At 42.2% G+C, this 13,406-nt stretch overlaps 1 protein-coding gene across 8 annotated transcripts in view; it reads left to right on the forward strand.

The window, feature by feature from the left end:
• Positions 1-729: 729 nt before the first annotated feature.
• Positions 730-13,406, forward strand: part of MYO9B (myosin IXB) — a 79,497-nt gene continuing 66,820 nt past the window's right edge. For 3 of the 8 annotated variants that reach the window (XM_039515392.1, XM_039515394.1, XM_039515393.1), the window contains exon 1: positions 743-917. The gene's annotated coding sequence lies outside the window, so the exon portion shown is untranslated. Of the gene's footprint in view, positions 918-13,406 lie in introns of all 8 variants that reach the window. The other 5 variants (XM_039515391.1, XM_039515396.1, XM_039515398.1 and 2 more) reach the window with 4 other exon arrangements.

Raw genomic sequence — 13,406 nt, forward strand, 5'->3', positions numbered from 1 at the left:
GGAAAGGTATAAATTCTACCTCCTTTTTCATGCAGCACGGACCTGCTTCTTGGTGCTGAGCTGCCACCTGGAGCACTAAGTGCAGTTGGGCATAGAGCAAACCCAGTGCTTACTTTGTAATGAAAGAGATGTTGCGGTTCAAGCAATTTTTTTACATTCATAACTGATGCAGCAAGCCTAGAGGTGCTGGGCTATGAACTGCCAAGCCTAGAGGCACAAATCAAGCACCAAGGAAACCCAGAACCTGCTGCCCCCTCCCCAGTCCAGTGCCTCTGGCTACCCCAAATATTGCCTTCCAGGAGCTGAGGGCTGCTGCCGTCTGTCGGGGTGGGTGCGCTGTTTTTCACTTAATTGTAGGGTTTGTAGGAGGCTGTTGATTACAGTAGGGACCGGAAATCTGCAATGCAATGACAACAGTTGACTGGAGTGCTTTGCAGCTACCCAGTCACAGCACCATCGACTTCCCCTGCCCCATAGCAGTGAAGCGGCTGCGTGGCTAATAGGGAATTGTTCTTCGTTGGCTCATATGTCCTATGTACATCCCCGCGATGGAGTCTGGGCTTCCCAGGCACTTGTCTAGTAACATTTGTTACCGCCTTGTACCCACCGCTGCTGCAGAGAAACCGCTACCGGGATGGGAGCAGGAGCGGGGACAGAAAACAAGAACCACCTTCGCCTTGAGAAAGGAGACGGCTCTGCAGGGGAGATGCTGTCTCGCGCATGCGCACTAGCTGCTCGGCGCTCCTCAGGCTTTGCCCGGCATTGCCCTGTCTCTCCCCCGCAAACGCGGAAGTGAGCGGTGCCTCGGCAGGGCCTGGTGGGAGGGGCCGCCGCCGGGCTGGGAGTGATCGACCAACCGAGCCGCCAAAGTAACGCGATGGAGAGCGGGCCTTTGCCTCACTCGTTCCTCTCCCTCGGTGGGTGAGCGGGAAGGGGCTGGGGTGGGGAGGCTGGGGAAGGGCGTGGGAGGCTGGGGAAGGCCGGGGTAGTTGGGGAAGGGCGTGGGGATGGGGACTGGTTGGGGGATGGGGATGGTTGGGGAGGCTGGGGAAGGGCGTGGTGGGAAGGGGGTGGGAAGGCTGGGGGTGGTTGGGGAAGAGCGTGGGGGATTGGGGACTGGATGGGGATGGGGAGGCCGGGGGCGGTTGGGGAGGCTGGGGAAGGGTGTGGGGAGAAGGGGATGGGAAGGCTGGGGTGGTTGGGGAAGGCGTGGGGATGGGGACTGGTTGGGGCAGGGGGCTGGTTGGGGAGGCTGGGGAAGGGCGTGGTGGGAAGGGGGTGGGAAGGCCGGGGTGGTTGGGGAAGGGCGTGGGGGATTGGGGACTGGTTGGGGAGCGGGGCTGGTGTGGGAGGGGTGGGAAGGCCGGGGTGGTTGGGGAAGGGCGTGGGGGATTGGGGACTGGTTGGGGAGGCGGGGCTGGTGTGGGGAGGGGATGGGAAGGCCGGGGGTGGTTGGGGAAGGGCGTGGGGGGATTGGGGACTGGTTGGCGGGATGGGGAGGCCGGGGGCGGTTGGGAGAAGGGGGGCTGGGGGTCCTGTAGCACCCCCTGGATTGAAGTGGTTTCCTTTATATACAGGGCTTACAGTTTGGTTCAATGGTTCTAAGCACCCCCACTATACAAATTGTTCCAGTAGCCCTGGTTGGGGGGAGAAGGGGGCTGGTTTGCTCAGTGAGGGGACGGTGCGGTTGGAAGAAGGAGTGTGGGATGGTTTGTGGAGAGGGTGGGGAGAAGGTCTTAATGCTATATAGAGTTCTTTAGATGGGAGATGCTTTGTGACGGGTAAAGGAGAACTGGAGGCTAACATGGGAAGTGTCATATGGGGATGATGGTGGGAGGAGGAGGGTCCTGAAGAGGAAGTGCAGGAGGGTGGGTTGAATCAGATCCTCTATAAATACACAAGGGGATCTGTAGCTTTAAGCCCTCTCAGGTGGTGCAGAGCTTGCCCATGGGATTTGGGAGGTTAGTGGGAAGGAGACACATTTGGTTGCCCCAACTCCCTAGATAAGGTCCTTCAAGATTTGCTTGGGGAATCCGAACTACTTGAAACCGTTATTGGCAGTGGAGTTTGTTTTTTCCAGCTCATAGCTATTTCCTAAGCCGTTCTGGTGCCTGGGCTTTGGAAGTAAACCCAAGCACACAGGTGTGATTGTGGGTGCTCTCTGTTCCATGCTCTACAACTGAGCCAGTGAGCAGGAGGCACTACAGACCCATCTACTGAACAGGCTGCCTCAGGCCTGTAGTGATGGGCAGACTCCTACTCTGTGCTCCAGTTTTAAGAGAGAGTGCCTGTAGGTTGTACTATGCTATGCTGCTTCTAGCACCATTGCTGTGTTTAGCAGACAGGATTGCAATGTGGTTACTATTGGCACTGTGTCTTGTGTCCAAAGAATGTTAAGGTCTTAAAGCTAGGAAGCATGCATTTTTTTCTAGCTTCCTGTATTTTGACTAGAAAAATGGCTAAAGACTAATATCCATATCGTAACTAGTTCAATTTGTGAGCATTGTGGGGAATTCACAATTTAGAATTTCTGGATTTGGTGAGAAATAAGCTGTGCCCACGACAGTTCTACAGTTACTTGTTTCCATCTTCCGTAAGATGGTATCAGAGGTCATGGAGGTGGTCTTAGACTTCTGACGTGATCAGCTTTTCAAGGATGATGGCATCAGCACCCTCAACACACAACACTTCAAAGTGGATTAATATCAGTTTGCCTGCTTTTCTATCTGCAAATAAGATATTTATTACAAGCATTCAGAAGGGCTCAGGGATTTCAGACCTATTACTGGGCCAACAGGAGCAGTTCTCCTAAAATTGTCATGAGGCAATCCTACATTCCAATTAGCACATGAATATTCACACACACACACCCCGCCATTGACTTCAGTAAACCTTTGGTTTCTTTATGTTGTATCTCATCAGGAACAGATTTATATAGAAAAAACTGAAGGAAAAACAAGATGGCTGTGTTTATAATTCTCCACAAGCTGTGAACTTTGTGGAGAGGGGTATATATACTTATTTGCCTAAAAAGATTCTTCTTCAAAAGTTTTGACTTTTTTCCCTTTATAGTTGCATGATGCTATTATCCAGAATTTATATAAAATAGCACATCTAAAAATGCAAAGTTTTAACATTTCCTTGCCTTGAGAAAAGGAGTAAATTCAGTCACTCTAATGGGGTGTGACATATACGACAGCATATTACATCTGGTTGCAGTATACCTGAATGATAAATAGACTTTAATAAAAGCAATTGTTGCTTCATTTCAGTTTATTAGCTCTTTTCTTGTTATGCTTACACTGTAATCCATGTTAATCTCTGACATTCCGTTGACGCTGGCAGTGTGCTCTAGAAGACAGAACACTGAACTGGGATTCAAGAGACCTGGGTACTTTTCCCAGTTCTGTGTTCGGCCTGATGGGTAACCTTGGGAAAGTCACTTCCCGTCTCTGTGCCTCAGTTCGACCATCTGTAAATGACTGGCCACCTTTCTGAGCTGTATTGATGGATAGTACTATAGAAGAGTAGGTAGTGATGGTGGTGGTATTAATCAGCATCCTGTATTTAAATACTTTCCTTTTTCAGTAGTCATTCACTTCTGTACTTTACCCCAATGAACTTCGGTGTTGGAATGGGTGATTCCCATTGGAGTCAATGTGGGAGCTTTTTTTTCCCCCAAGCAGCTATTGTGCCATTGCTGCACCAGTGTTCTCCCTTCTTCTCCCATTCCCCAAACCCAGGGAAACACCTACATTTTAAGTGTTGGTGCCCAGGCTTACTCTCAAGCGTGGGAGAGCCCACAGTTCTATGTACTAGAATTTTTCTGCTTAGCTTCCTTGCTGTATCAAGTTGAACTGTGCTTTCTTGCTATACTTGAGAATGACTGACTGGCTTAATAAAGAGCGTTTTCCAGAAGTTGACTCAGTTATGCTGTATGTCAGTGAAATGGGGCAGCCCAAAAACTCAGATGTTCTAGCCAGCATAGGAATAGGGGAGTTCTTAGGTCTCTGTTCCAGTTTTGCTATGGAACTTAAAATGCTCGTAGGGCTGAATAATTTAGAAACTGTAAATGCAGCTGATGAAAAATTTAAATGAGACCTATCCATAATTGAATCTTCATACAAACGGCGCTTTCTGACAAATAGTGATTCAGGCACTAGACTTGTTGAACAATCTGATGTATGAATAAATTGTTTGTCTGACTCATATACTTATAACCCAAGTCTGCCCAGCTTAAAAATGACCTGTTAGTTGGAAGGACAAATGTCTTGTTTCTCATATCTTAAGAATTCAGAAAGAAAAAACCCTTAAATATGTAATATTGGTTGTCTCAACTCTTGAAAACTTTTAACTGATTTTATTTAAAGATCCCAGGATTTGGTACTTGTTCTTACACATTTATGGTGTGGAAAGTGTGTGTCATTTTTAAATACCATGCTAAGAATTTCTACAGATACATTGCTTATATCCCAAATATAGGGTGTCCTCAGCTTTAAATCCCAAATACAAAATATTTCTCTTTAAAATTGATTTGGTATTCTATACTTCAGTACTAACAGTGAGAATTGGCATTTATTCTATCTGATTTAAGGTATAGTTGATTGATGTTTATATATAAACTGATCAAAGTATTCTCATTGCCATTATACAAAATATATATATATATATATATATATATATTGCATCTCTAGGGACTTAAAGATTGTAAAAAGTGCCTCTGAATAGATATTGTTTGATTTATTTTTAACTAGACATTTCAAGTCAGTGTAGAATTCCTTTCTAGCATTTAGCTATGATCTTAAAAATAGTTTAATATTTTTACACTGTTAAAATGGGGGTAAAAGAGGAACCGCTGGCTATATATGGAGGCAACTTTAATTTAAGAACAATGTCTAGTACTATTCCAATAGGTCATTTGTATGTGTGATCCTCATGTGTGGAGGAGATGCATCTTACCTATGGTGCAGGGTGGTAAAAAATAAGCATCCATTTGAAGTAGACTTGGGCACTGTATTCCTCAGGTGCCATGAACTTTAGCTGCAAGAACTGTGCTTCAAGGCCTGATTCTACCAATCCTCAATTTGCAAATACAAGCATTAAAAAAAAAAAGTAGATTGAAAACTTCCCAGAAGTCCCCTGTCTCAAGCAGAGAGAGCGCCCCAGGCATTGTATTTAAAATTCTTCCTTGTATAAAAAACTAATGAAATAATAATGGGTGGCACATCCGTGAAAGGATTAGCAGAACCTCTTTGTTTTGGTCTTTGACTTTACCTGCCTTGTCACTGAGGTCAGTTTCTCTTGTTTTGTTTACTGATTACATCAAGTGCCTTTTTAATAATGAAGTGGAGCATGTAGAGTTGGATTTACCTGGGCTTTATTATGATACCGTATACAATATTGAGCTTCAATTGGTAACATGGTGGAGATCTTTGCAGGTATAATATGCCCTACTACTTTAAAGAGCAATGGTCTTTAGCCGCACAGTGTTTGTAAAGCTGTTTCAGATATGCCTAGATTATGGTATGGCTCAATAAATTATTTTTAAACCCACATAAAATGTAGAGATAAAGTACCTTAAGTGAATTCTCATGGGTGTAATTATAGTACCCAGCACAATGGGGACCCAGCCTCCTTCAGGAAAATAGGCCCTAACAGAGTACTATACCTCTACCTTGATACAACGCTGTCCTTGGGAGCCAAATAATCTTACCATGTTATATTGAACTTGCTTTGATCCACCGGAGTGCGCAACCCCCGCCCCCCAGCACTGCTTTACCGTGTTATATCCAAATTCGTGTTATATCGGATGGCATTATATCGAGGTAGTGGTGTACTACTAATCGAATGAAGAACTGGGGGAGAGTCAACATGGCTTTTGTAAAGGGAAATCCTACCCCACCAATCTATTAGAATTCTTTGAGGGGGGCCAACAAGCATGTGGACCAAGTGATCCAGTGGGTGTAGTGTACTTGGACTTTCAGAAAATCTTTGACAAGATCCCTCACTGACTCTTAAGCAAAGTAGGCAGTCATAGGATAAGAAGGAAGGTCCTCTCATGGATCAATAACCGGTTAAAAGATAAGAAACAAAGGGTAGGAATAAATGGTCAGTTTTCACAGTGGAGAGGTAAATAGCAGGATCCCCCAGGGACCTATACTGGGACCAGTGCTATTCAACATATTCATAAATGATCTGGAAAAATAGGTAGAGTGAGATGGCAAAGTTTGCAGATGATAAAAAAAAATCATTCAGATCCAAAGCTGACTGCGAAGTGTTACAAAAGGATCTCACAAAACTGGATGACTGAGCAACAAAATGGCAGATGAAATTCAATGTTGATAAATGTGAAGTAATGCACGTTGGAAAGCATAATCCCAATTATACAAAATGATGGTGGCTAAATTATCTGTTACCACTCAAGAAACAGTGGGTAGTTCTCTGAAAACATCTGATCAATGTTCAGCAGCAGCAGTCCAAAAAGTTAACAATATTAGTAACAATTAGGAAGGGAATAGATAATAAGACAGATAATGTCATGATGTCACTATATAAATCCATGATATACCCACACCTTGAACACTGCATGTAGTATTCGTCACCCCATCTCAAAAAGATACATTTGAATTGGAAAAGGTACAGAGAAGGGCAACAAAAATGATTAAGGCTGTGGAACAGCTTCCATATGAGGAGAGATTAAAAAGACTGTGACTGTTCAGCTTGGAAAAGAGACAACTGAAGGGAGATATGATAGAGATCTTTAAAATCATGAATGGTATGGGGAAGAGTTATTTACCCCTTCACATAACACAAGAACCAGGGGTCACCCAATAAAATTAATAGGCAGCAGGTTTAAAACAAACATAAAGAAGTACTTCTTCACACAGTGCATAGTCAACCTGTGGAACTAGTTGACGGGATGTTGTGAAGGTCAAAAATATAACTGGGTTCAAAAAATAACTAGGTGAGTTCATGGAGGATAGGTCCATCAATGGCTATTAGCCAAGATGGTCAGGGACACAACCCCATGCTATTCTTATGACTCTGACTGCCAGAAGCTGGGTCCAGATGACGGGGTGGATCACTCAATAATTGCCCTGTTGTGTTCATTCTCTCTAAATCATCTGACACCTGCCACTGTCAGAAAACAGGATACTGTTCTAGATGGACCTTTGTTTCTGACACAGTATGGCCATTCTTATGTTCTTAAGAAAATCACCAGGTAAGACAACATTAACATCCAGGCCACCTTCGTTCATGCACTTTGCCACACAATCCTCATGGTATCCAAACAAGCTCTGACTCTGCCTCCACAGCTAAGTCCATTTCATTTCTGCCATACAGCCACACACATCGTATTTCTCTCAATCTCACTTAATAAGCACCATAGCCGTAACTCTGACATCAGATTAATTTAGGTAATAATGCATTATAGGCTTTTGAAGTAAAATTGTCAAGTAGAGCATCTTAATTTTGCTGAGTTCAGAACTAAGCTGTGCATCAAAGGAATTGGATGTGTGCGTTGTATGTGATTGATTTGTAGGGACTTTGGGGCCTGGGCAGAGTGGGGCTGTGATGCAGGGGCTTGAGGGGTGGTAAGGAGCAGAGCAGGTAGTTGAGAGGGTGGGGAATACCTCTTCTACCTTATGCAGTACTGAGCAGCAAAGCTGAGGTTAGAGCGGGGATAGGGTGAGGTAAGGAGCATGCTTGCTCCCTTTTTCCCTGCAGCCTCCCCTACTATATTCCAGCTTGTTCTGTGATAGGAAGCCCATGGCAAAGACACTTTGTCCCTTGGTTTCCATAACCTTTAGCCATCAAAAACCAATCTTTGATGGTGTTTGATTCAGGATTAACTAATGTGGGAAATTACAAGTCTAAGAGCATTAAAATAGTTATCCAATAAAATCTTACATTTGCATGTAAAATATCCAGAAAGAAGGATTTCAAGTTGCTTAGACTTCTCAGTCTGCAGCTGATTGTAATATGAAAATTTTCAAGAGAATTCAAGTTCGTTTTTATTGAAAGAAGTGGTACATGTTTGGGAAGCTCAGGGTTAATTTTAGGGATTTAAACCTTGCTTTAAGTGGAAAAGCTCAGTGCAGCCTTGGAGCTGTTGGGGCACCTCTATAATATCCTCTCTTATGGGAGATGGAGAATTTCTCCTTTTCAGTTTAAGAAACCGTGCTGCTGTCATAGTCAATAACTGTATGTTTATGAAGCAAAGAAATAATTGAAAATTGGTGTTTCACATTACTCAGGGACACTAGTATCTTGTAAAGTCTGTGGTAACTGTATTTGACTTTGGAGATCAGGCACGTATTGTTGCTATTTTCATGTTGAAAAATACATAACAATGAACACTGCCAAAATAAAATCATGCATCTTTGAAACTGTATAGTATGAGTAAGCCCCTTTGTTTTCAGTTTAAACTGATTTTTACAAGAAAAAATCATGGGTTTTACAAAAAGCATTATTCTCTTTTTCTGATTTTTCACCCTACTTTTGTATCATTCAAATATATAAAAAATAACTTGTTATTGGGAAAATACAGCACATTGAATGAGATATATGTATTCAGATGATACATTAGTCTGTGTGGATATGCAAAGCTGCCAGTTGAAGTAAGGCTATGTAGTAGTCTAGAAGATACACACAATAAACAAACAGGCATGCATGCAAGCTCTGAAGTGCGTACACATCTTACTCCTGGGGAAATTCTGTGCCTAAAAATTACGCACACACTATTTTAAAATTCTCCATATTTATCAAAATAACGCAATATAGTCATGCTGGTTTCAATTATTTTGGTAATATATTTAAATTACAATACAATGGATGGAGAATGGGATTGGGGTGCACTGGAGAAAATTCCCAACTCCCCCTTACCTAATAGTAATGTAGCTAGGTTTGACCCTTTAGTTCTAGTTATTAGTCAACAAATATATGCAGCCATATGCTCAGTGTTACATCATAGGCAATTGAAGAGCACGTGATGGCTGGGGAATCAAACTCACAATTTATATTGGCTACTGACCATCTCCAGAAAAGTTGGTAGCAAGCAGCGGATAGAACACATTTTGATAGGAATTTTTTTCAGTCAAAAAATTTAGTTCAGTTCTAACCACTAAAGCACCGTAAGCATTTATAAGGCCATACTGTCCTTTACACCACTCTGGCAATGTAAAGGAGCCTTAAAACTTTTACACGTGTTTTATACTCCTTGAGGAATTCACAAAGACAATGGGAACAATTCACTAAGCAGGCATGCTGCTACGTTTTCTCTGCCTGAGGGGACAGAGCCTGCCCATGCCTACCTGCTCAGAAACACCCTGATGCCCTGCCCCTCCATGCCACGTGTGCTGACGAGAGCGACAGAGTGCCTCTCTCACACACACGACTGCCCAGACCCCCCCGCACCAAGCAGTGATCTACATCTCTTCTGGTTGTTCTAGGTGCCCAAACCGACCTGCCTGCACTGCCGTGGAGGGGCGCATGACCACTCTTGTGGCTTCCCTTTGTTCCCCATCAGAATTAATTTTTCTGTAGGGAAACAAAGAAATCTGCGGGGAACATGAATTATGCGCACACGCAGTGATGCAGAATTCCCCCAGAAGTAGCATCTGAACATACTGATTAATCTCATGCCCACCACGTACACATTTCAAGCTGTTAGCTGGCAACGGTTTAAATATTTGACATACTAAAATGGGAAGAAAACAAAAATCTGTATCAGAACACAAGGCAGTATTTGAAAGTTTAAAAAAAAACAAAAACAGGAGGAGAGGATGAAGTTGAGTGTATGCACTGCAAATGGCCCAATTATTAAATGTAAATATTTATAGGCTAATAGTTCTAAGTCTACAATAGTAAACTGTTTATTCAAATGAAAAGTTTCATTTGTGGATTAGAGACACATTGTTTTCTTAAACTCCGAGGTGGCATTATGTTTTGTGTTTTGTTTTAGTTCTGCAGCAACCACATTGAATTCCATTCATCAAAGCATTAATCTACTGAATACTTTCCCCCCTGTCCTTCTGTCCACTAAAATAAACCCCTATATTTACCCAGAAAAATTAAAAAATGTTTGCACTGATTTTCCCCTGTTTTTGTTGTTGTTGTAATAAATGCAGATAAATTCCTGGGGAAAAAAATAAATAAAATAAAACTTGAAAACTAAGGGCCCTAAGTATGAGGCAGTCCAAGTGTACATGAAAATGGAAAGAACTGAAATATATGAATAGTTCTTCCTGCACATTTTTGTTGTAATGGTAGCTTTCCCTTTTTAGCTTCAGTATGATTCACTGGATAAATATGCAGCTTCAAATTATGGCCTTATTTAAACTAAACAGCTACCCTGTACTGGTTGAGGCACTGTCCTGTTTTCCAATAGCTTACCAGAAAGTAAAATAGAGTGTGTTCTTATGTACTTTACAAAATGTAATTGATATTATTGTGGCTCAAGAACAGTTTGAAACTATCTACAGAATTAGTCATTAAAATTGGCTTGTTAGCCTAGTTTCCCAACTCCAATGTCTTCCTCTTCACATTTTCTGTCTGTGCAAGAAGAGAATTTAAAAAGTTTGTGCTAATCACTTGGTAAAATTAAAGCATGTTGCTTCCCCTCTCCTCCATCCAAAGAAAATGATTGGTGTTCTGGGATGTTGCTCTTCTCCAATGATGTAAATGGCAGCTACTCCCGTCTTCTGTGATGGAGTTTATGAAATGCTCTCATGTTGAATAGGTTATTGTTTGGGAAATCTTCAGTATACTCAGTGCTGAGCAATTTGCATGTACTTAACATAAAAATGAATATTGGCATAAGCAGTGATCCTTAACAGACTGATTATATTAGTGCTACTTGTAAGTATTCTGTTAATATTCTGTATCTTATATAGTCAGAAGGGGAGAGTAATGAAAACTGAAACAGAAAAAAGAATAGATTTTGCTATTTTGTTGCTTTCCTTCTTCCAGGCTGGCAGGTATCCTTGCTCCAGACAAGTTGGTCAGAGAAAGGGGATCTATAATTTTGGCTTCAGTTTACCTGTCTTGCCCTATTGTTCCAGATTACATTTGCCTCCAATCTCAGCAGTCGCATCAATTTGGCTTGCTGAAACCTGAAAATACTTTCTCAAAATATTGGAAGAGGAGATAGAGATGATGCAAGTGCAGCATATAGAATAGTACTTCAGGTTGCGATAAGATAGTGACCTGTGCTTTGTGAACTCCTTTGCAGCACACTGATCCCATGTAGTTGTTCCTCTATTCATGTCTGCAGAGGTAACAGAGTCTGGTGGACTGGAATCCAGATCTGGGAGTCAAGAACTCCTTAGTTCTAACCTTGTCTTAGCCAGTGACCTGCTGCGATCACAGCCAAGTCACTTAATTATCTCTGTATAAGTTTCCTCCTCTGTAAGATGAGGGAAATACCTGCCATATAGCTTTGTGAGGATTAATAGTTTTTGTACAGTGTTTTAAAGATGAGGGGCTAAGTGCCATTTAAATTATTAGTTTTTAATGCGGCAAGGTTCTATTTGTATTAATACAACTATAAAAGGGAAGTAAACAAGAATGACTGAAGCCAGTTGTTGGCTCATGATGTTAGTGTGCATTGCCCACTAGCTAAATTTTCAGACAAGCATCTTTCATGCTCTCTCCCATGCTGCTTCTCAGACTTGTGAGGTGCTCCCTGTAAACATCCACAAAGCTACCTCTTTATTCTCCTTCAAATCCTTCCTTAAAACTCTCCTGTTCTGTGACAGTGCTGCTGCTGGTGTGCAGAAGCCACTGCCTGCCATGATGACCAATATTGTCTCATTGTTTTCTTGTACTCCCTATCTGTCTGTATCCATCCGTTGTCTCTTGTCATATACTTAGATTTTAAGCTCTTTGGGACAAGGACTTTTTGTTCTGTTTGTTCAGCACCTAGTACTATGGGATCCTGATTCATGACTAGGGCTCCTCGGGTGCTACTGTAATACAAATAATAAAAAATAACATTGCTTGGGTCATATGATAAATGTCCTACTTTAAATCAATAAGGAAATCAAGAGAGGCGGAAGAAGATAATTTTGTCTGAAGGTCTATGGTTTGGTTTCTTTTGTATCAGCCTAGAGATCTAGTAATTCTCCAGTAGTACATCATGAATTCACTTCTGTAATGTACTCTACTAGCTCTAGCAGACTGCTTAGGCATACTATTTCCTTCTGAAATTCCAGTAATAGTCTGTGAGAACAAACATTCATCTTAAGAGTCTAATTTTCTTCTGTGTCCAATGTCTCTGCTACAGCTGACCTCAGTTTTGTGAATCGTTTAGGAACCTGTTTACACTGAAGCGCCAAGTGTCTGAACCAGCTAATAAAACTGTTATAAGCAAATTCAGCACAATTTTTAAATATGGTTTGCCTGACCAGCATTGACTAGTTTCTACCTAGTCTAGAGCATGTTCCAAAAGGTTATTTCCTCAGCCACACTGCCCAGGCCAGTATTTTAAAACCTCAGACAGTCCCCTCCCACCACTATGCAGAAAAGGCCTATCTGCTTGGGCAGTCCTTGGACCTGTCATTAAGCAAAATATGAAAAAAGGCCCACCAAACCCCTTGCTGGGTCCAGCAGGGCTCTAGGGTATATCTAATCTTGGCTTGAGGCCTAGTTTAGTTGAAATGTTTGATTTCTCCTGTTTGAGTGATTTTTAATGTTTATCCCAAGAGAAGTGTATTTCCGCCTCTAGGTCAGGGGTTCTCAGACTGGGGGTTGGGACCCCTCAGGGGGTCGTGAGGTTATTACATGGGGGGTCGCGAGCTGTCAGCCTCCACCCCAAACCCTGCTTTGCCTCCAGCATTTATAATGGTGTTAAATATATAAAAAAGTGTTTTTAATTTATAAGGGGAAGGGGGGGGGGGGGTCGCCCTCAGAGGCTTGCTGTGTGAAAGAGGTCACCAGTACAAAAGTTTGAGAATCACTGCTCTAGGTTATGATTTCATATAGTTTTTGAACCTGAAGGCAGAGAAGCCCTCAGTTCACTACCAGCCAAATCATGGCCTTGAGCTGTTGGGGTGAATAGCGGAGGCATCTTCAGCTGGGATTTGTAAGCAGATTGATGGGTAGAACAGTAGATATTTACATCTTATTTTGTTGAATGCCTGTTGCTTCACAGAACATCCATGTTCATTTCTGCTTTGCTTTTGAAGATTTCATGAGACCACTTTTAGCTCTTTTTAAAGGATACTGTCAAGGTAATTAGGCCTAATAATTGATATGCTTTAAAGTTTCTAATTTTATGACACTGGGCTGAGGTCCTCCTGTTTATATTTGAAGTGGATTATTGCAATGTTGCATTTCAGACTACTCCAAAGTGAACTTTAACATTTTAGTTTTAATGGTTTTGGTCACTTCATGCAAAGTAATTA

The sequence above is a fragment of the Mauremys reevesii genome, linkage group 26, assembly GCF_016161935.1.
Source record: "Mauremys reevesii isolate NIE-2019 linkage group 26, ASM1616193v1, whole genome shotgun sequence".
Taxonomy (NCBI): Eukaryota; Metazoa; Chordata; order Testudines; family Geoemydidae; genus Mauremys; species Mauremys reevesii.